Source organism: Cuculus canorus, chromosome 8 (genome assembly GCF_017976375.1).
Source record: "Cuculus canorus isolate bCucCan1 chromosome 8, bCucCan1.pri, whole genome shotgun sequence".
Lineage (NCBI taxonomy): Eukaryota > Metazoa > Chordata > Aves > Cuculiformes > Cuculidae > Cuculus > Cuculus canorus.
This window is the reverse complement of record NC_071408.1, coordinates 2,037,778-2,060,546: the sequence shown is the minus strand read 5'-3', so window position 1 is coordinate 2,060,546 and position 22,769 is coordinate 2,037,778. Positions and strand designations below refer to the sequence as shown.

The following is a 22,769-nucleotide window of genomic DNA, read 5'->3' as shown; positions in this document are numbered from 1 at the left end:
GACACACTGTTACTAATAAATAACTTCATAGCTTCCCATATGCTTACTATAATTGCCAATGTTTCATTTCTTTTTGTTAGAAAATGTCTCTTATCTAAGACCTATTGTCACTCCATCACAAGTTCTGAAAGCTTAGAGACACAGGTGCCCATATCCCATAATTTGGCTCTTCCTTGCTTGGAGACGAGCACGTAAAACTACTGTATTCACGGTGAACAAGCCTGGAGCAGGACCCCTGGATGACACTCCTCTGTTGGAAGGAACTGCTATAGTATCATTTCTTCACACCCAGACAGTCTTTTCCAAAAGTTTTGGAGTTTCGCGCTCAAGGTGGGGCTTTCCAGTCAAAATGTGAAACCAGAAAACAGCAGAACACTCCTGCAACAGCCCCATCTCTGTTTAATCAGACCCTTAACTAAGGCCAATGCTCTTCTCGGCTTTGGAAGATTCCCTCCTCTGCCCCAGACCTTCACGGTGGACTCATTAACCGTGGTGGTGTTGCATAGCAAGTGGATTAATTTGAACACAGAGCACCAAAGGACACCGCTCGTTCTCAGCATTACTCTACTCTTGAAGAGGGAAACATTAGCATCACACGGAAGAGTCAAAAATGCATCTTCTTGGACCACCCAGCACCTACACGAAAGGAGCACTGAGGAGTCCAGAGAGTCTCCCAAGCCCTTGGGACTGTCTCTGCGGCTCTCGAAAGGCAGTAAAGCAGTAACAGGCTTTCACATCCCACGTTACATTTTGCCATATAATGCAATTCTGATTTTCTAGCAATTCCATGGGGGAATATTATGGGAGAGAAAAAACATACATATCACTCCCTCAATTTTCACAGTATCTGGGGAATGATACAAAAAAAAAAACAAGGTTAAGGAAAAAGGAGCAGCTTTCACTGCAGAAGCACAACACGCAGGAGCCAGAGTCCTTCACTCGGTTTCTAAGAAGCCTCCATCACCATTGCTTTTGCATGTGGAGGATACGCTACCAAACCCTTTGGATAACTTAGTCCATATATACTGTGTAGGTGTTCGCTACAACACTAGTGCCGGTGCCGAGTCAGAGCAGAAAGAATGCTGCTTTCTGTTATCGCACTAAAAGTCTTGTAGAAAGAGGTCACAGCAAAATTTTAACAAGAGGGAAAACTCCATTTTCCCAAGTATTTTGAGTCAGTTCACCTCCAGTCTATTTTTCACCAGAAGCAAGGCTGCTGTCAAAGCCACTTCCTTCTGGCATCACCAAATCAGCGCTCACTTTCTTCCCACACTTTATCATTCCCTTTTCCTGTTTTTGTACTTGTCGCTGCCTTTAGAGGACGATGAGTAGGGGCAGGAGGAAAACGGGAGAGGGAAGCCCTCAGCCTTCTAAACGGCCATCTCGGGAAGTGGGGCACTTAAAAAAACATGCTGAAATGCTGATCTTTAATTTTCGAGTCAGTTAGCCAAAGATGCGATACACAGAAAGGAAAAAGTGACGTCCTAACCACCACCGAGGTTTCAAAAACAATCCTATCCAGCCAGTAAAAGAAAATCACACCGACCGTTTCTTCCTCGTCCCACACTCTCTTATAAAAATACAGGGAGTTCAACAAAAATTGAACAAGATTTGACGGCAAACATCTTTTGCCAGCCCAGCTGTCAAAATTGCCTAAGGGCGTAAGATACTCAGTCGCTTTAAGCAATAATTGAACAGGACATTGCATTTCGTAGATGGCCCCGAGACCTTTGCCAGGTTTGTTGTTCCCTACATCTACACAGTGAAATGGATGGATCATTCTGGAGATGAGTCACTACTGAAAAAAACCAGAATAAACTCCCATCATCAAATGCTGTGGGCTTTGTACTTAACATTCTCCGGCTCCTTTTTTGGAGTATTTGGCACGGCTCTGGCGAACGCTCCTCCTGCAGAAATCAAGAGGCGATTTTATTTGTCAGTGAAATAAATCTAGAAGCGCTTAAATATTCATTTCAGCCTCCACTTATCTTCTCCTCTTGGCCCAAGTTTGCTCCCTCCTAAAGCTGACAAACAAGAAAGGAAAGCCACAGAGAGCGGTGCAATTGCTGACATCGAAAACACAGCCTGGACGGGTTTCCAAAGCTCCAGACCACAGGAGATGCTCAGGCAGGTTTGCTGCTGTAGCTACACTTCTGTAGATCATCCCAGACAAAATACATGGATACACACACAAGGATCCGGTGTTTAGATCGGCTTTCACTTCTAAAGGGGTCAGCAGGAACATCTTTTGGCTAATTAACATGTTTATAAAGGTTACGAAAAGTGAAAGTTAAGGGCAAGCAGGTCTTTGGTGGAAAAGGCAAAGCAAGAGGAGCCAGCAGAAACCAAACACAGTGCTTGGTGCTGCCATGCTCTGTTTGCACGGTATCCATCTGCTTCTCCAAAGATCTTTAGAGCTTGCAAACATACCTTCAGTCACCACATACTCCTGAACACAGGAGTATGTGAACATGAGCCAGCAGTGTGCCCAGGTGGCCAAGAAGGCCAATGGCATCTTGGCTTGGATCAGAAATGGGGTCACCAGCAGGTCCAGGGAGGGGATTCTCCCTCTGTACTCAGCACTGGTGAGACCGCACCTCGAATACTGTGTTCAGTTCTGGGCCCCTCACCACAAGAAGGATGCTGAGGCTCTGGAGCGTGTCCAGAGAAGAGCAACGAAGCTGGTGAGGGGCTGGAGAACGTCTGACGAGGAGCGGCTGAGAGAGCTGGGGTTGTTTAGCCTGGAGAAGAGGAGGCTGAGGGGAGACCTTATTACTCTCTACAACTGCCTGAAAGGAGGTTGTGGAGAGGAGGGCGCTGGGCTCTTCTCCCAAGTGACAGAGGACAGGACAAGGGGGAATGGCCTGAAGCTCCACCAGGGGAGGTTCAGGTTGGATATCAGAAAAAAATTCTTCACAGTAAGAGTCATCGGGCACTGGAACAGCTGCCCAGGGAGGGGGTCGAGTCACCTTCCCTGGAGGTGTTTAAGGAACGGGTGGATGAAGTGCTGAGGGACATGGTTTAGGGAGTGTTAGGAATGGTTGGACTCGATGATCCAATGGGTCTTTTCCAACCTTGTGTGTGTGTGTGTGCGATTCCTTACGCTACGGACCCTCGAGTCTTTGCTTAGAGTCACTTTTCAGACTCGCATGCATTTATATCACTGCTGCTTAGAGTATATAATTTCTTGCGCATCAGCAGACAGAGTGACTAAGCAGTGTTAATAGTGAAATGGGTATCGCAGCAATCAGTGTTTTGTGCAGCTTATCTTCCTCATAGGATTTTGCACCACCCCGCGGTACGGGGTGAGCAGCAGAAGCGGTGGGAGCTGCAGGTGGGCGTCTGCAGCCACAAACCTGCCTCCAAGTCATGCACCACAGTCACCGAAATCCAGCCAAACACCACTTTGTACCACTACCAAGTGGAGTTTCTGTGATTAAAAAATATATAAGTGTATGCACATACACTTATATAGAAAAATAATTCATGCTTTCAACTCACTTAAACCAGAATTCACGAGTGGAGAACTTTTCTTACAGGTATTTCATTATACATTTGCATTTGTCTCTTGTTCTCTATTTTTGCCGGTATTCACAGAAAACTAAATACATTCTACTGAGCTTATAAACTATTCCCTTATTAAAAAAAAAACAAACAACAACTGTGGGAACCCGTTTGAAAGACCGAAACAGAAAAGAAACAGCAGTGCTCTAACGAGGCGCTAGACTCACGCTTCTTCAACCGTACGCTCAGCACAACGGAACGACGCAGGACTCACAGATCCTACATGTATTCATAGGATCATGGTCAGAAGGGACCTCAAAGCCCACCCAGTTCCAACCCCCTGCCATGGGCAGGGACAACTCCCACTGGATCGGCGGACATCTGATCTCATCCAGGGTTTCCTTGCACCAACATAATAGAATTAGTAACGCATCGAGGGGAAATGTAAGAAAAGCAAACCCAAATGGGAGATGGTGTTAGTGCCGGCAAGAGGAAGCTCCATAACGAAATCATTTTGACTTACAAGTAAAGTTAACCACGGAACTTCTTCAAAGGTGTGAGAGGGTTAAAGTGCGTTTAGCATTTTACATATTTAAAAACTCTTTAGAATGTTAAACCAATACAGAAGACACCCATGGTGCAACTTCATGTTGCTAAGGCTTTGCAGATACCACACACACGGACTTCCCTGCTCCAAACCAGGACTAAAGCGCTGAGTCTTGGACACCGGGCTCCGCTGCAGCAGGCACGGTGCCTTACCTCCAGTACATCTGCTGGCCTACAAGATCGCTCCTGTTCTTTGGTGTCCTGCCAAATATACTGTCGAACAGACGGCATGCCAACACAAGTGGCAACACGAAACTCTGCGGAAATTCATGCTGGTCTGGGTTTTGCAGGTCTGCTGTGCAACGCAGGGCAGTGGCCGTAAAACAGAAATACAAATAAGCCCCGAACCCACAGAGCTGGCACGTCAGCAGGACCACTAACCAGTAAAAGCTACCAAAATCCCGAGCGTTGAGCTATTCCCACAGGCAGTGTTTCCAGGGCCGGCCACTGCCCCTTCTTTCCCAAGAGGATGTCAGTGCCACAACGAGCCCAGGCTTTCCTCCATCGAGCTCCATCCCAAGTTCAACAAGTGAAGGCCTTAATTCCCCTCAAAAGACACATTCCTGATCAGTTGCAGTTAAGGCACCACAGATATTTTAATTTTAATCAAATACAAGGTGTTTTTTTTCTCCTGGTGTTGCTCTGCCTTTTGCACACTTGTCTATTTGTCCATCTCACAATTCCAAACACCGAAGGACCAATCAGCACTGCTGAGAATCAAAGAACTAACACAAGCGATGACTACTTTGCCATCAGCCCAGTTGTCTACGTGATCTGTGGTAGAAAGAGAGAAAGGTTGGGGAACAAACAATGAGTGCAGCCAGAGATCAGAAAAAACAGTGCTGGTAAGTGGAACATTAGCATTTCCATTTGGAAAAGATGATGGGAAGAACCAGTGAACTGCATTCAGTCAAATCACCACAGTTCAAAGCTGGAATACTAACAACCTTCTTGACCGATTTTTAATGTTTCAGAGCCGTAGAAAAACCTTAACTGGAGATCAGATTCTTTCCTTCCTCGCCTTCCTTGCCCATAGCCAGTGATGGTCCTCTGCAGGATTCAACCAGCAAATCTTCCAGCTGAATCCAGTCCAACCGCATCTCACCCATTAAAAGACAAGAGTGAACAAGGAACCAGGCACTACTCGGTGCCTCCCACAAGAACCTGGGTGTCAGGGATGACCACCCCAAAACCCAGCTGCAGGATGTGGTGACCCCTGGTTACATCACACTGCTGGGAGCAGGCTGGGTCCCAGTTGCTTTGACAGGCTCATTTCTTCCACTGCTGCCTCTGAAAGGAAAAGCAACGTGAAGGCCAGCATCCTGTATCGCAGCCTACAGAGAACTTCTCCAGCTCGGAGCCTCTCGCTCGAAAAGCTTTTACTCCCACCAGATGAAGAACAGGAGAAGGAAGCATTTGATCATTCCTGCCCCCTTAACCACACACCTTGAGACCATAATGCAAAGCACGTGCATGCCCTTAGACAATATCCTTCCCAACAGCAAGTGCCTTTTGGGTTCATTAGTCAGCGTCTCATTTTCTCCTGCGCACGTTCCCAGCCTCGTGCCATCAGCTGTTTAGCTCTTCACATTTCAGCTCCAGCCCTCCACCTCGCCACCTCCTCGTTTAATACATTTATGAACAGACATGCCGTTGCCGCTCTCCACACCAGTTCTCAGCTTATCACTACCAACTCTTGATGGTAACGACCACCAAACAACATGCCCAGGCTCTGCTCCTACCCTAGAAATGCCAAGAGTTCGCCCACCCCACGTGCACAGCGCTGCAAAGAGAAAGCCCCCAATGATGCCCACGTAATCCCTCCTCTGCTGGGCATCACAGTGGCCAACCAGGCTCTGAACTTCTTCAATGCTAGTTTTCAGTTCATGCTAAACCCAAAGTGCTTGCAAGCTCCAGCGGGAACACGGGACTGTAGGGAGGGATGGGGAGCAGTGGAGAGCTGAGCCTTGGGGACAACCAAAAGCCAGATGCGCAAGGGAGCTGCGTATCTTCTAAAGAGGGGGATCGGAAAGCCTGAAAGATGTGTTTTCAGCTTACTTTGTCCTTTCGCACATCCGTGATTACAGCTTTAATGGTAACGCAAAGCCACAAGAATCCTTCTTCTACAGCATTTAACAGTATTAGAAACCATCGTGCCTAGAAACACTCAGAAGCTAAATCTCAGACTTACGAAGCTCAACAGCAAAATTCTCCGTGACTTCAGCAATACTCAGTTTTACCCCCAGGGGATTGAATGCAAGCGCACACAGTGCCTAAACCGATATTTACATACTTTTCCTATATGTAAACAAATTAACATAGCCACAATATTTGATTGTACTTCTGTCTTCCATGACCAATGAGTCAGAATTGCTTGTTTATAGCTATTAGCAATATAAACCTGCAATCAATCAATCAGCACTGTCTTCACCCTGCACAAGCAGGGACAGAACAGCTACAAAAGCCACCAAGAATCAGCGATAAACACCCCAGCCCCAAGACTGAGCTGACTGCATTAGTACCTGTCAAAGGAAGCAATAGGAAATATTCTTCTTCGTAACTATGAATACAAAAATAGTATTTGGAAAGCAAATACGTTACGAGAACAAAACTAAGCTACCGAGGTACAAGTTGACCAAGGGATTTAGAAAAATAAGCCAGATTTCAATTTATTGGGGGGAAAAAAAAAAAATCAAAGTGGACCCGTTTCCGTTTTTCTGATAACAAGGCACAGAAAAAGATCAGAGTCCCACAACACTGCATGCCATAAAGAGACCATCACGGCTGCAAAGACCCTGGTGGGCAACTCCAGTCACAGCAGCTCCACAGCCTATTGGGAAGCAGAGCTGTCGCCTCCCAGCTCCCACCCCAGCGCACCATTCATTACACTGTGAAATTTGTCTGATATTCCAGCAATATCTGCAAGCGTATTTTCCCACCTTACCACACACTTTAAAGCTGATTTTCTGTTGCATGCTCGTCCTCCTTTATACTTCTTCCCAATATTCCCTAAAATTTCCCTTGTTGGCACGCATTTCATCCAAGTCTTTCTGGTATAGAGCTGTAAAAAGCAGCAAACAGGATAAAAACCAGGGGAATTGCTAAAGGCAGCTGAATGCGGCACCCAGAGGGTGCTCCTAAATTCCCAGGGAAGTAACAACGAACACCGCACCTCGGACTGCTGTAATTTTCATCAATTTTAAACTCTGTCCGGCAGTACCTCCGGCGATGAACCAAACGAATGAGCCTACCAGTCGTGCTGGCTGAGAACCAGGCTGCGAGGATGAACTCGAGTGTGGCGAGCCAGCTCACAATCCCTACCACTAAGAGGCATACATTACCTTCAGGGCCAAAGTCACTCCCACCTTCTGTTTTCCATCCCTCCTTTGACATTCAAATCAAGATACAAAACCAGTTGTGCAGTCTGATGATACAGAAAGGTCTCCTCCAACACTGTTTTTTTTTCCCCCTGATGCCGAGACCAGATCAGCTTTCCCACGCAGAGCATCTCAGCTCGGCTTGCACTTGGAAGCTCGGCTTATGGATGCCGAGTCTAACTCATAGAGTTTGACTTTATGGGCGCAGAAGCAGCAGACTGTGAAGCTTATATGCTACCTTTTTTTTTGTTCTTACACCCAACCACCCTCAGCATCTCAAAGCAATAAAGGTCTTTCCATACAAAACACATTTCAGACACGTTCATGAGATGTTGCTGGAGTTGACAGGAGGTAAAGAGAAAGAATGGAAGATTATAGATAAGGAAGAGAGGAATGGGAAATGGAATGCCTGGAAAAGCACAGGGGTCACCAATTTACTCATTATGAGAATCAGTCAGCAAACAGAACAGCGCCATTTACCAGGTAGCAACCTCCAAAGAGAAACTACCAAGTCTTCAGAGCCACCTCCGTTCAGACCCATGGCTTTTACTCCTGAGGATATTCAGTCACAACCAAGACTGAAAGTGGAGCTGATCTCACACGCTTAGAAAATCCACAGCACATTTTTTTGGGGATAGTTTCCTCAGCACGGTTAATTCACCTGGGACCTTCCCTCCCACCTCTGCCTCTCAAAAGCACTGCATTAAAACTTGCCTCCTGCTTGCAAGAGACCACGTCTGAGGAAGAGGTTAACACCGATTATGGCCAACAACAGTCCTGCTACGCGCCTTTTCAAAGTACACGCTGATGCAAAAATGCCCCAGAAAAGAGATTTGTTTCTTCTGCATCTGGCTTTAGGCAAAAACAATGCAGGAATACAATTATCTCGGAATTTGCCCTCCACTAAAAAGAAAAGGGCTGTGATGGCAAGATACAGCAAGCGGGTTCTTCATTTGCTTTCCCAGGACAGCAGTTGCCCTTTGGAAAGCAGAGTGGAAGAAACGGGGGGAGGTATTGTCACTAGGATGCTGTTCTCCATCGCAATCCCTTGGCGTTGTTTGGCTCATTCGTATATCTGAAGTCAAACGCTTCATTTCAAAATCAGACCTTTAGACTGGTGGGGTTTTGCATCCTGGGGTATCTTTTGGAGGGCAGAACCAGCCGCATGACATCTGCTTGCCTTACTGTCATTAAACGTAACAACAGGAACAAAGAAATCCCTCCTTATTTAGTGCAAGTCAACACAAACCCCAGAGAAACAAAAGTCCTCAACCTCTTGCGTCTAATGAATGCTCTGGGTGAACTTCATCGTCTTCTCTGTAGTCTCCTTTGGTTCTGTGCTGCTGCCCAACCTGTTTTGCCTACAAAGAAAAGCCAGGGCAGGGCCTGGAAGGGTTTGGACCAATTTTCACCCAGCAACGACGGCACTATGTGCTGATTCTGCCACATTTGCTCTTGCTTCAACCTCACCGCCCTCAGAAGACCAAACCCGCGGGCTCTGCACAGCCAAACTTCCCTGACTCAACAGGAATGCCATCCAAACCTCAACGCTGGCGTGCACCCTCGCATCCATCTGCAGGAACAGGATCTCTGCTCGCAGCCCGACGCGGCTCGGAGCTACGGGGGAGGAAAGGCTACGTGTTTGTTTACACCCTCCGCAGCTGATGGGTGTGAAGGGAGCTGGGAGGCACCGAGCAGGCAAAGACAGGGCGCGCATCCTTAACTACCACTTTCAGAGCGGCTGAATCAGCGCCGGGTGGATGGATATTAACTGCTGACACAGACGTGCAGTAAATCACTACCTCTCTGGAGCAAGAAGGAAGTCGCAGGGGTGACTGAGTCATCCTCCAGCCTGACGCCGTTCCAGGAGCAGAGCCACGTACATCCCCTGGCTTTGGGCTGTGCCCGTGGCCCGAAAAAGAGCTTCTAAGCCAAATCCTGCAGTCATCATTCAAAGCTGGAACGCTTTATTTACACTCAGCAAGAATTCACGTATGTTTTTGACACTGCTAAGAGTAACCAGCGCTCAAATTGTTTGCTTAACAAAGGAGTCTATTTAACTACAAGAGTTACACTGAGTATGCAATGTTTTCTGACCCATATAGAAGCTAATAATTTGCATTTTATGGAACCACTTTGCATAGACAACCCATCTTAATGGCCAAAAACACACTGTATGAAAATTAATAATTGAAAAGCAGTCGTCAGCACTGCTATTTGTGTTACAGGTAGCTCGCAAACCTCGTTAAATCGTGGTATTAAATTTCAAACGACCTTCTGGAAAGCTGTTCACATCGCCAGCGGTTTTTTAAGGCACGAGCTCGGAGATCACCAAGCAGCCGTGGGGGAAGCAGATGACGGCTACCGGGAGCCTGTGGGAGAGGCCAAGCAAAAGCCCCTGTCACAGAGATGTCAGCCTGATCCCCCTTGGCTCAAGAAGCGACTTCGACTTCACAAACCCCCCTTTCTCCACCCAGTCACTTGACCGGGCTTCTCCCGCAGATTTCTGCCTTAACGCCACATTAATCCTACTTCATCCAGTCCTCACACATCTAAGAAGCTCCTGCTTTTTTTTTTTCCTCCTCCTCTCAAATCACTGGCTTTTAAACTATTTCTGTTGCAGCATTTGCTGTGGATGCAAAAAGGCTCAGAGACCAGCACAGAAGTGTAAAAGCAAACAAAAATTACATCACGAAGCCTGGAATTTTCATAGTCTTAGGGAAATTAGGTCCCTTGAATCCCACTGCAACTCAGCAGAGAGTCGAGTGCATAATTTTCCATTACGCTTGTAAAAAAACGCCCAAATAAATGTACAACTAAACGTAGTTTCACAAGCCTGCACATTTATTATTCTCCTAAACGCTGTTACTAAGCCTGAGGCTTCTTATTCCATTGCATTTTTTTTTAGGCAACAGTCTCACTCTTGCCAAAATGTCAAAGATGCAGAACGCTCATTATAGGAAAATCCACCTCAGAGTCAGCTCCTGTCGTTGGGGAGGAACAACAAACAAAACCCCATCCTCTGAGCTGACAATCAGCATCATCTGCCCCTGAGCGCTGCATCCCTTCGCCGCTCTGCCACGCTGATGGAGCCTGGCTCTCGGCGGGGGGATGGACCACAGTCCCCCCTCGCTGCTGACGTCTTTGCTCGGGGCTGTGCCGCGTGCTCCGGTACACAATCTGCTCCAGAACACGCAGACTGGCTGTTGCCATTTCCAAAGCTTTCCTGCCGCATTTCTGCCGACTGAGACAAGAAGATTTGGGGCAGCCAGGGGCTGGTTTATCTCCATGCGAACGCCCGCAGGTGTCGTTCGCTCAGCTCTTCCAAACAAAACATTCTCACTGAGAGAGCAAAGGCAAACTCCCCCAAACCCAATTTGTTTGGTGGTTAATTAGTATCCTTCGCTGCAAGGTTTGAGACAAAAGGAAGAAGCGTTTCCCACCTCCCACAAGCATCAAGACTTTTTAATCTCAAAGATATACCTTATCTGACACGACCAAAGCAGAACAAACGCAGCTGCCTCTTTTGTTTTTAAGGAGAGGAAAAACAACAATTATCTCAATTATCTCAAAGCTTGTTCATTGGGAGGTTTGGATTTTCATTTTGGTAGCACTGACCAGACGCTTTTAAGTGATACGTTCCCACACCTGAAAACTAGGGAGTAATTTAAAAATATAAATCCTACAAAAAACCAACTACATCCGTAAGAACTTCGAGTGGTAAAAATAACAGAGATTGTATTAGAGAACGCTGGTTGGCTTTTCTTTCACCTGCTAACAAAGGCCCCGAGGTACTCATACGAGTTCCTCCTCGATGCATTTCTGTGTGGGTGAAGGGGAGAGCCACCAGATTTGCTTCCCTGGATGCAGCCCGGCTTATTCAGCAGCGCCCGTTCTGCTATTTGACATTCCTGCAAAAAGGAGAGCTTGGAAAAGAAAGCTGAGTCTCCAGGCACCCACCAGACCGCAGCTACTGTACATACGCAAGCAGCGCGACTGCACTGGAAGGCAAGGAACAGTGCCCTGTTCTTCAGCATCACACGGCTGACCACGAGCAGCAGCCCAAACCACATCTTTGAAGAGCCTCCTCCAGCGAACACGCTGCTGCTGAAGGAGCTTTCCCAGGGATAGCGTGCCGGGTAAATCCCTCCCGCAACAAAAGCCCAAAGTCCTGTGCATCTTGCTGGTACATTTATGGCGCATCACTTGCATCCCCTTTAAGAGGCAGCTGAGATGAGCAGGTCTGTAGACAAAATTGGGTACTGCCAGAAGAGAGAAACATCTTAGTCATCCCTCCAAGCTGGAGCTGAAATGGGCTTAGAGCCCGTTACCAGCCCTTAAAAAGACAGCATTTGTTTTGTTTTACCAGCTGATTCCTCCCTCAGACTGCTTTCTAGTGGAGATGTGCAAACAGCCCATGTACATAACTTCACCGAACGGCAATCTAAAAAGGAATTCTCCGAACAAGAAGGCAAACGTCAATAAGCCTGTTTCCCCAGGAATGACACATTGACATCAGCCTGTCCTCCAGAAACCTGAGAAGTGCACAGCAAATGCTGCTGCCACCATAAGAAAGGCGGGGAGAGAAATCTGCTCCTTTCTCTCTGTCTCCCTCCTAAAAACTATTTCCCTGCACAATACCCTCAACTGCACAGGCTCCACAGATCTAATGAGCCAAGTTGAAAACGCAGAGGTCTGTCAAACACACATAATCACATTAAATTTGTTTTACTTTTATTAATACAAACTTGAGATGGGATAGGGTAAAAATCCTAAGGAGAAAAGCCTAAAAAGCAAGACCCTCCCTCTCACCAAAGAAAGAGCTGCCTTTGTGCGGATAAATTCCTATATCAGGCAACCTGGATAAACTTCTCCTTGTTAGTTATAAAAGCACAAGTTCACCAAGGTCCTTTCATGTCCTGATGTATGAAATTATTCCAGCTACAGACCGTTTCAAGTCAAAGGCGTGAGGCTACAGTATTTATAGATACGTTCAGGGCTAGAAGTTGGGTCAGCAACAACATAGCTACAACCTCAATGCCCAACACACCCTGCTGGGAAAACTCCTACCTGATATATAGATCCTGAGACATTTTTCATATTAAATATACATTTCAAGTGAATTTAATTTTTATCTTTTTCCAAACTTGATGGATAAAGTCCTTTACTTTCTGTTAGAGATACAGAAGAAAAACAGAGGCCGCTTCCATAGTTGGAGGAAAGACCCTGCTGTGATCCTGATGCTTTCAGACACGTTCGCTGGTTTGGGTTTCTTTTATCAGCAATAGAACTCCACTCTCAGAAAAAGGCCCTCAGGTTTACTAAGCACACACCACACATTGAGAGATGAATCCCTGCAAATAACTCAAAGCACAGACAGACACTGCTCCACAAAACGGTTTTCCCCATTTCAAACAACAAATTATGAACTCCTATTGGTTTAAAAATGTGTTTCTCTAAACCACTAATCCAGAGCCCTGCCTAAAGGCTGCTCAGGACTGGACCCAATACTCCAGTTAAACCTTGGCACTGCGTCTCTTCGCTCCAGAATTACCTTTCTTTGAAGCAAGCGTCAGGCGGACACGCAGACAAGGGATGCTGTTGGATTAATGTTCTGTTGCAGCAATCTTATCCATACGCATGTACTGTTGCTGTCTCGAGCATCGTTATGTAAGGGCCTATTTTTAAACGTTTGTCTGGTCACTCTCTACTATGATCCCACCCGTAAACTGAAATTCCACCCACTTTAATCATAAGTTTACGGGCTTAAGAGTGGAATAACAGTCGAAACGACAAGATGAAGATTTTCTGTTTGCTTTGAAAACATGAAAATTTTACCCATTTTTATCAACAGGATTTCAGAAGCTGCCGTAGTAACAAATAAATCACCAACCTTTGGAGGGCTTCTTCTAATAAACCAAACTTAACTGCCATCCCCACCAGGACGGACACCCAGCGCAACCCCCTCTGTAACCCAGACAGACTCCTGGACCACCAGTACAAAGGCAAACACTGTAGGTTGATTCACAGCCAGAAGATCCTGCTTCCCTACCACAGGAAGGAAAAGTGGAATTTAAACCACAGCTTTTTAACACCCACTTACTCCTGAAACGGCTCAGGATGGCGTGTTGAAAGCTAACCTGAAGAACAATTCAGGGCCCGTGTTTATACTGCATGACGCTGCTGCACTTCTTGGAACCTGTATTTCTGAACTTCAAGCTCTTCGGTACAACTTTTCAATGCTGTCCCCCGCATTCTTCCCCGTCCCCTAAAGTGTTGTACCAGATACCTCACACAGATTTGCTTTGGCAAGAACTTCAAACAACACTGTCGAAGTCAATCCTTGGCACACAGCAAACCTTTTGTCGCCCGAGTCGCTCTGAATCAAGACTTGCTGCAATCTATCTATGTACAGGATGTATAGCTGCAGAAATCCCGTTATTGTTGTATTTGAACATTTTTTTGCATGCAATCCCCTAAACGCAACAGTACGTGTCTAAGAAAGGCAGCAGTAAATGGGGTTGGGAGCGTACCTTACTGCAAACATATAGCAGTTATCTTCGTATACATCAGTTAACATCCCCACACTCAGTACTTCTCCATGTAAAAATCTAAAAAGAAAGATATTCTTTCAGAATTCAGACAAAACCACAGGGCAGGCACTTCAAATGGCAAGCCGTAAAACAAAAAGCATAAAAATCCTTTCCAGAGTGCACGACGACACCAGAAGTTCACGGACGCGGGATGTTATGGACACTCATCCCATAAAGGTTCTCAAAACATATGAGGTATCTCCAAGAACGCAATCCATCAGCGGCTATTAAACACAACAGCCTCAATGAAACGCCCAGCCCAAAGATTTCTGCGAGTGATGACTGCAAGAAGGACTTAGAAGGAGGAGGAGAACTGTAGTTACAGTTTTCCTACGCACCTGTAAGTGGCCCCGTCAGAAAAGATATGAAGCAAGGCACACCTCTACCCTGACCAAGAATAAGTGCTCTTACTCAATTCACAAAATTGAAGATGACAAGATACCACCCTGTTAATAAACCGGAGCTGAGGCAGACGAGCACCAGTAAAAGAATTAGGCTTAAAATTGTGTATCACATTCCACACCGCCTCCTCTCCGACCGCCCTGCAATAAGAGAGCCCAAACAGCATGACCTGTTCCCAAAAGCACCTCTTCAGGTTCCAGCACACCCAAAATGCGCTCGTGTGCATCAGTCGCAGGTTACAGACACGAGGCAGTAGCACGCTACATATCTGCACCTCTGAAATCCCTTTGCAATAAGATGCCGGTTTGGATGGAATTGAACACAGGCAGCAAGGAAATAAGTAAGAATAATATTAAAAAAGACCCTTTCCAAGATATTTTCTCACGTGCATACTAAAGGTAATGCTGTTCCATCATCTTCTGCCAAAGGATGGAAGAGCAGCACCCTGAGGGTACCTGTCCCTGACCGAGAGGAAGGCTGGACAGGCTCAGGCTCCGCCAAGACCTCCGGAACACTGCCTGGAGCCAGCTATTCCTCCTTTTCCCCAAACACTTGACACCATTGCATGCCATAATAACAGCGGGCATATTCCATGCTACGCTACTTCCAGAGCAGCAGAGCCAAGAGAGGTCCCTGCTGCAACGCTGACAAACAACCGCCTGCGTGCCAGCTATTTCCCCCTCATCCCAGGCTCCTGTCTTCCCCCTTCTACATCGGTTCTCGTCTCCCCCCGGCAGGGTCTCACCTCCGATACAGCAGGATCAACCTTCGCCGCGCAGCACACACGTCATCGCCTCCTCTTGGAGCAGATTGAGGGAGACGAGCCTTAAAAATCTCTCCTGCAGCAACGCCGCTTCCACAACGACAACACGAAACAGCCAACTAATAATGGACCGGCTGAGGGGGCTGCCAGCTTCAGCAAACGTGTCTGGAATTGTATTTCTTTTCCTATTTTATTTTAAAAGCTTCCAGTTGAGCGCTGGTCGTCCTCCCCGAGCCAACACCTGCACTGCAATTAGCACGAAGCCAGCGCAGCATCCCAGGCACGAGCGAGCTGTGCACAAAGCCAGCCTTCGCCCGTCAACTAAATGAAGCTGAAATAAGTTTGTCCATGCGTGCAGGCAGGACCTAATGCACCGCGGAAGCTCCAGGAGTACAGACAATCAATAGTAAGCACATTATAATCCCGAGAAGTTTACCAAAAACCTCTTTACTGTGTTATTGTCTCCACTCTTTGTGGTTTGGTCCAATACGCGAGCCGCAGCGCATCTCTCCGATACAAGCAGTCGCCCTAAATCCACAGTGTTATATATATATCATTTGTTTACCCAAAGCTGAATGATCATTTCAACCTTTGTTAATCTGATTGCATAACCAACTATGGCAGCTTTAAATAACCACGCTGGCGGCTCAGTCGAAATCACTCATTTCAACGCCCCATTTCTTTTAAAAAAAACAAAGAGAAAGGGATAATGGAGAAAGAAGAAAATCCAAGCACCCTGCCACTGCCTTCACGGCCAACTATGGCACAAGACCGATATCGTGGCGTGTAGATGCAGCGCAGTAACTTCACACCTGGCACGGGCTGCGAGCACAAGGTAAAGCGGTACGGTTTCAACCACCGAACAATATTGCGCAATAAAAGCGCCTTCTGACAGATCTTAGTCACAGCTCCAGCGCAGGCTTCTCATGCAAACAACGCAGCATGGATTTTCCAAACAAGTAATTGCACGTATATAAACAAAGGTCATCATTTACATGGCAGATCCTATAACAGCTTATCTGCCCTACGACGTCACACCCACTAATTACTACTTAAAGAACCAGTGCCCAAGCGCTCCTGCCCTCCCAGCCCAAAATGAACATAATTAATATCAAATACTGCTCATCCACGCCTGCGCCTCTCCGAAAGAAACACATACGGGGCACTTCCTGAAACAGAGCAGTATTTAAAGATTCTTCAGACAATGAGAAGCTTTATAGCAATTATCATCATCATCATCACCATCATCACAAGGTCGTAAACAAATCGAGCTGTCTCGTCATGCAACGCTTAAGATAATGTAAGGTTAAACGACATCAAGCAGTATCGCTGCTTATACCGAAGGGCGAACATCTCCAGCCCGCATACACGGGAGACCTTAAGGAACACAGAACCACAGAGTCATCTAGGTTGGAAAAGACCTTTAAGCTCATCAAGTCCAACCGTAAACCCAAGACCGCATGGAACTTTATGGCTATTATCAAAGAGCAAGTCAGAAAAGCGAAAGCAAAACACCTACTTCTTCGAATAGACTCAGAACCAAATTGTTTCCACTGAAATCCAACCCACCAAGGGCACGGGGAAGATGAAGGGCAGGCAAACGGGAAACCGAGGGCAGGCAAACGGGAAATCAAGTAAGGCCAGGAACACATTTTGGCACCTCTCAGTTTTAGTTCACCACTCCATGATCAGCTCATGAGAAATGGAGAGGCAGTGTCGGGGGCTGAAACTGCCTATCGATCGCAGCCAGCTTTCTACAGCACACAACAAAATCCATCCTCTTGAGCCATGCCCGCGGCGGCAGCCTCAGCACAGAAGTTATGGACAAGGCAGGCATCAACGAGCGACTCCCTAATATATCCGAATACCTTTTTAAGGGAAAGCAAGCCAGGGATCTCTGCTCCAGGCACAAATCTCTGCTCCTCTGAGTCTGCAGCACCCAGAAATCTCTCAGGATTGGCTGCCCACTGAGGTGGCCGAGTCCCCATCCCTGGAGGTGTTTAAAAGATGGGTAGATGAGGTGCTCAGGGATATGGTTAGTGGACAGGTACCGTTGGACTCCATGATCTCAAAGGTCTTTTCCAAATAAGCGATTCTACGATGATCCCCGTGCCTCTGGATTGGCAAGCTCTGGGAGCAGGGGGCAGAACCTACACATCAGCCCCTGATGTGAGAGCGGGTCTGTCCATCCCAGCTGGGTCTGTTCCACCTCGCCCTCGCTCAGCCCGCGCCTAATTCACCATTTCTGCACGTTATGAGGAGTCTGACATTACGGCGGTCGGTGCGCGCCCAGCCTGACACCTACAGTTAACTCGGAGAGGCTGTGAGAGCATCCCAGCTCCAGGGTGCTGCACCCCAATCCTGCCGAGTCCTCGGGGGCAGAAGACACCCCCACACCCCGAAAACACTCAGGGAAGCCCTGTGCTGCCTTCTTGCTCCTCCCCAAGGCTGGTGGACCCGCAGTGAGCAGAGGGCACCCACCCCCGACTCCCCCGGCTCAGCACCCTGAGCAAACCAACCCCACTGAACCCCACGGGAGAGACATGCCCCCCCGTCCCAATGAACCCCATGGGAGAAACATGAAGCCCCCCAACCCCACTGAAGCCCATGGGAGAGCTGTGAATGCCTCAGCCCTGCCAAACACCACTGGAGAGCTGTGACCCCCCCAAAACCCACTGAACCTCCTGGGAGAGCTGTGAACTCCCCCAACCCCACTGAACCCCATGGGAGAGCCGTTAACCCCCCAACCCCATTGAACCTCATGGGAGAGCTGTGAACCCCCCCAACCCCACTGAACCCCATGGGATAGCCGTGAACCCCCCCAACCCCACTGAATCTCATGGGAGAGCTGTGAACCCCCCTAACCCCACTGAACCCCATGGGAGAGCTATGACCCCCCCCAACCCCACTGAACCCCATGGGAGAGCTATGACCCCCCCAACCACACAGAATCTCACGGCAGCCCCATGCCCTCCCCAGCCCCATTGAACCCCACGGCAGCCCCGTGCATCCCCCAAGCCCCACTGAATCCCACGGGAAAGCTGTGTCCCCCTCCAGCCCCACTGAGCCCCACTGCACCCCACGGCATTCCCGCTCTTCCTCAACTCCACTGAAACCTATGGGAGAGCCATGACCCCTCCCCAATGCCACTGAACCCTACCAAACCCCACGGCAGCCCCGCGCCCCCACCAGCCCCACTGAACCCTATTGAACCCCACGGCAGCCCCGTGTCCCCGTAAGCCCCATTGAACCCCATGGGAAAGCCATGGGTCCCCCCAGCCCCAACGAACCCCACTGCATCCCACGGCAACCCCCCAGCCCCATTCAGCCCTATGGAAGAGATGTGCCCCCCCCAGCCCCACTGAATCCCATTGAACCTCACAGCATCCCCGTGCCTCCCCCAGCCCCACTGAAACCCACAGGAGAGCCGTGTCGTCCCCCCCCAGCCCCATCGAACCCCACTGAACCCCACGGCATCACTGTGCCCCCCGCCCCACTGAACCCCACGGGAGAACAGTGTGTCCCCTCCCAGCCCCACTGAACCCCATGGCAACACCGTGCCCCCCCCAGCCCCACTGAGCCCTACAGGAGAGCCGCGTCCCCCCCAGCCCCACTGAGCCCTATAGGAGAGCCGCGTCCCCCCCAGCCCCACTGAGCCCTATAGAAGAGCCGCGTCCCCCCCAGCCCCACTGAGCCCTATAGGAGAGCCGCGTCCCCTCCAGCCCCACTGAGCCCTATAGGAGAGCCGCGTCCCCTCCAGCCCCACTGAGCCCTATAGGAGAGCCGCGTCCCCTCCAGCCCCACTGAGCCCTATAGGAGAGCCGCGTTCCCCCCAGCCCCACTGAGCCCTATAGGAGAGCCGCGTCCCCCCCCGCCACACTGAGCTCTATAGGGGAGCGCGTCCCCCCCAGCCCCACTGAGCCCTATAGGAGAGCCGCGTCCCCCCCAGCCACACTGAGCCCCATAGAAGAGCCGCGTTCCCCCCAGCCCCACTGAGCCCTATAGGAGAGCCGCGTCCCCCCCGCCCCACTGAGCCCTATAGGAGAGCCGCGTCCCCCCAAGCCCCACTGAGCCCTACAGGAGAGCCGCGTCCCCCCCAGCCCCACTGAGCCCTATAGAAGAGCCGCGTCCCCCCCAGCCCCACTGAGCCCTATAGGGGAGCCGCGTCCCCCCCAGCCCCACTGAGCCCTATAGGAGAGCCGCGTCCCCCCCGCCCCACTGAGCCCTATAGGAGAGCCGCGTCCCCTCCAGCCCCACTGAGCCCTATAGAAGAGCCGCGTTCCCCCCAGCCCCACTGAGCCCTATAGGAGAGCCGCGTCCCCTCCAGCCCCACTGAGCCCTATAGAAGAGCCGCGTTCCCCCCAGCCCCACTGAGCCCTACGGGGGAGCCGCGTTCCCCCCAGCCCCACTGAGCCCTACAGAAGAGCCGCGTTCCCTCCAGCCCCACTGAGCCCTACGGGGGAGCCGCGTCCCCCCCGCCCCTCCCGCACAAAGCCCGGCGCAGCCCCGCGGCGGGAAGGCGGCTGCGCGGCGGGGGGGTCGGCGGGGGATCCCCCGCACCCCGGCACAGCCCTCAGCCCCCCCGGGGGCGCTCACCTCCGGGAACGCCGCGGGGAGCGGCTCCCCCAGCGCGGGCAGCGGCGGCGGCGGCGGCGGCGGCGGCGGAGCAGCGGGCGGCGCGGAGCGGAGCGGGGCGGGGACGGGGAGGAACCCGAGCGGCCACGGGGATGGGCGGCCCTGAGCCCGCCCCCGGGGGGAGAGGGAGCGGGGGTGCCGGGCGCCCCCCCACGGCGGGGAAGGGGCAGTCCGGGATGTTCTGTGGCCGCTCCCGGCGGGGATGCGGAGCCCCCGGTGTGGATACGGGGCAGCCGGGATGCTGTGTGCCCTCCCCCGGTTGGGGATGCGGACCCCCCCGGTGGGGATGTGGGACCCCGGGATGCTCTGTGCCCTCTGCCAGCAGGGATGCGGGATCCCTGGAGGGGATGCGGGCCCGCAGGGTGCTCTATGCCCACACCCAGAGGGGATGCGAGACCCCCGGTGGGGATGTGGGACCCCAGGATGCTCTGTGCCCTCTCCCGGCAGAGGTGGGGGATCCCGCGGGGTGCTCTGTGCCCTGCCCCGGAGGGGATGCGGGACCCCCGGCAGGGATGCACGGCACCGGGATGCTGTGCACCCTCCCCAGGTGTGGAGGTGGGACCCCTCTAGATGGTGTTGAGGGGCCCTATACCGACCCATACCACCCTATGGCTCTGTGACCATAAGGCTCTCGGAGACACGGTGGGAATGTTGGGGTTGGCCTGTGCAGGGACAGGACCTGTGTTCGATGATCCTCGGGCATTCCTTGTGATACAAACCATAGCTGGTTCTTGGATTTCTGCTGCCACACTGTTTTATTGAAAATCATAGAACAGTTTGGGTTGGAAGGGACCTCAAAGCCCTTCCAGTTCCACCCCCTGCCATGGGCAGGGACACCTCCCACTGGCTCAGGCTGCCCAAGGCCCATCCAACCTGGCCTGGAACACCTCCAGGGATGGGGCAGCCACACCTTCCCTGGGCAACCTGGGCCAGGGCCTCACCACCCTCATGGGGAAGAAATCCTTCCAAAACACAGCAAAGAAAAGCCCCAGAGGGACTGTGAGACCATAGGGGCAACAAGACACCCTCCTGCGGCGCGGCTGCGGGACCCCCAGCTGCCGCCACCTCTGGATGATGTTTAAGGCCCCTTCCAACAAAAACCATTCCGTGATTTCTGTGATCGCACTTTCAGACACGCGGTTGTGAATGTTGGGGTTGTCCTAAGCAGAGACAGGAGCCCGGATTCGATGATCCATTCAGGACATTGCATACCGAAGAGCTATTTTTAGAATCTGGAAAACGATAATTAATTTAAATGATTTTTTGATATGCAGAACATGTTTGGAACCAAACAGCCCGTGTCAGCTGAGCCTGGCGCTCTGTCCCTGCCTTGCGGTGTCTGAACTGGATATTAGCTCACTACCCCAACAATAAATCGTGGTTTTAACATGGAAAACAAGGGCCGAGGGTTGTTTCTGCAAGAAGACGACGACTTTCATCCTAACTTTTCTGTACTGTACAAAACAAATCATCTTTCCCGTTTCAGTTGTCCTTCAGCTGTGGGAAGGAACGGGCTTGGATCCGGGGGAGCCGTGGGTCAAAGAGGAGCCACAAACATACATTTGCAAAGACAGAATTATTATTAAAAGAAAAAATAGGTGATGGGTATAAACTGGAGAGGGGCAGATTTAGACTGGACATAAAGGAGGAATTTCTTCACCACGAGAGTGGTGAGGCCCTGGCCCAGGTTGCCCAGGGAAGGTGTGGCTGCCCCATCCCTGGAGGGGTTCCAGGCCAGGTTGGATGGGCCAAGCCTTAAAGATGGAAGATATAAGAGGGAGGGCTGCAAACAGCACGGCTCTTAAGAGAGCAGTTAAAATGGTGGTATAAAAATATCAATTTGGCCTGTTTATCATAAGAAAAACAAGAAGATGGTTGGCTTTCATCAGACCACTGCACTGAAATCAGTGTGTGTGATGCATATTGCTTGAGTTCTGTCAATGCAGCAGTGCTCATTGAGATCTGTCTGCTGGATTTTCTCCTAAAAAAGGAAAAATAGTTCACTCTGTGCCAAAGGTGTACATGTTGTACCCATGTCCTACTAGTTATTGGTAAAAAATAAACTATTTAGACTGGACATAAGGAGGAATTTCTTCACTATGAGAGTGGTGAGGCCCTGGCCCAGGTTGCCCAGGGAAGCTGTGGCTGCCCCATCCCTGGAGGTGTTCCAGGCCAGGTTGGATGGGCCTTGGGCAGCCTGAGCCAGTGGGAGGTGTCCCTGCCCATGGCAGGGGGGTTGGAACTGAATGGGCTTTAAGGTCCCTTCCAACCCAAACCATTCTATGATTCTATTGCTTTAATCAGGTAGTTGCTACCAGCACAAGTGTGTTCCAAGACTAAAAATTGCTGCAAATGCTTAAGTGATCCTGTTTTATTTCCTGAGAGGTATGGGTGATTTCCTGATGTTTTAATGATGCTCCACGTTTCAGAAACACAAGAAATTGGAGAAATCCTGGCTTGGCTTACAGATGAATAGATGGAATCACTGCACATTTTTCCCAATTAACACAAGTTCAGACCTATAACTAAAATGCTGCACAAACTGCTGCCAGGAACACTTTAAAGGTTCTGATTAATTGGTATCATCTAGACCCTGCCTGGGAGATGCTAACGTAAACTCCGTGATGACAAATCTATTTTCCCTTTAAGAATAACAGTTCCAAAGCATTGGAACCATTTCCTGAACATGCTACTATTCAAAGGTCTTTGTGGGGCTGGAAAAAACGTCACTGTAAAAGGGTTGATGAAACCGTAGTGATGAAACCATTCTTCCATCCCCAAGGACTGGAGGAGAACGGGCACCAGGCTCGCACAGACCAGATAGCTGGTGCTGCTGGATAAAGAAGAGAGGGCACAGAAAGTCACAAGCTCTGTAGATTCAGTTTCCTC

At 49.9% G+C, this 22,769-nt stretch overlaps 1 protein-coding gene across 4 annotated transcripts in view; it reads right to left on the bottom strand.

Annotated features, from left to right (window-relative positions):
- The window catches only part of C8H1orf21 (chromosome 8 C1orf21 homolog), a 120,532-nt gene extending 100,569 nt beyond the window's left edge, over positions 1–19,963 (bottom strand). The window contains exon 1 of one of the 4 annotated variants that reach the window (XM_054073223.1): positions 19,842–19,963. The gene's annotated coding sequence lies outside the window, so the exon portion shown is untranslated. Of the gene's footprint in view, positions 1–13,041; positions 13,162–15,227; positions 15,855–19,841 lie in introns of those variants that run through there. The other 3 variants (XM_054073224.1, XM_054073225.1, XM_054073226.1) reach the window with 3 other exon arrangements.
- Positions 19,964–22,769: the final 2,806 nt, after the last annotated feature.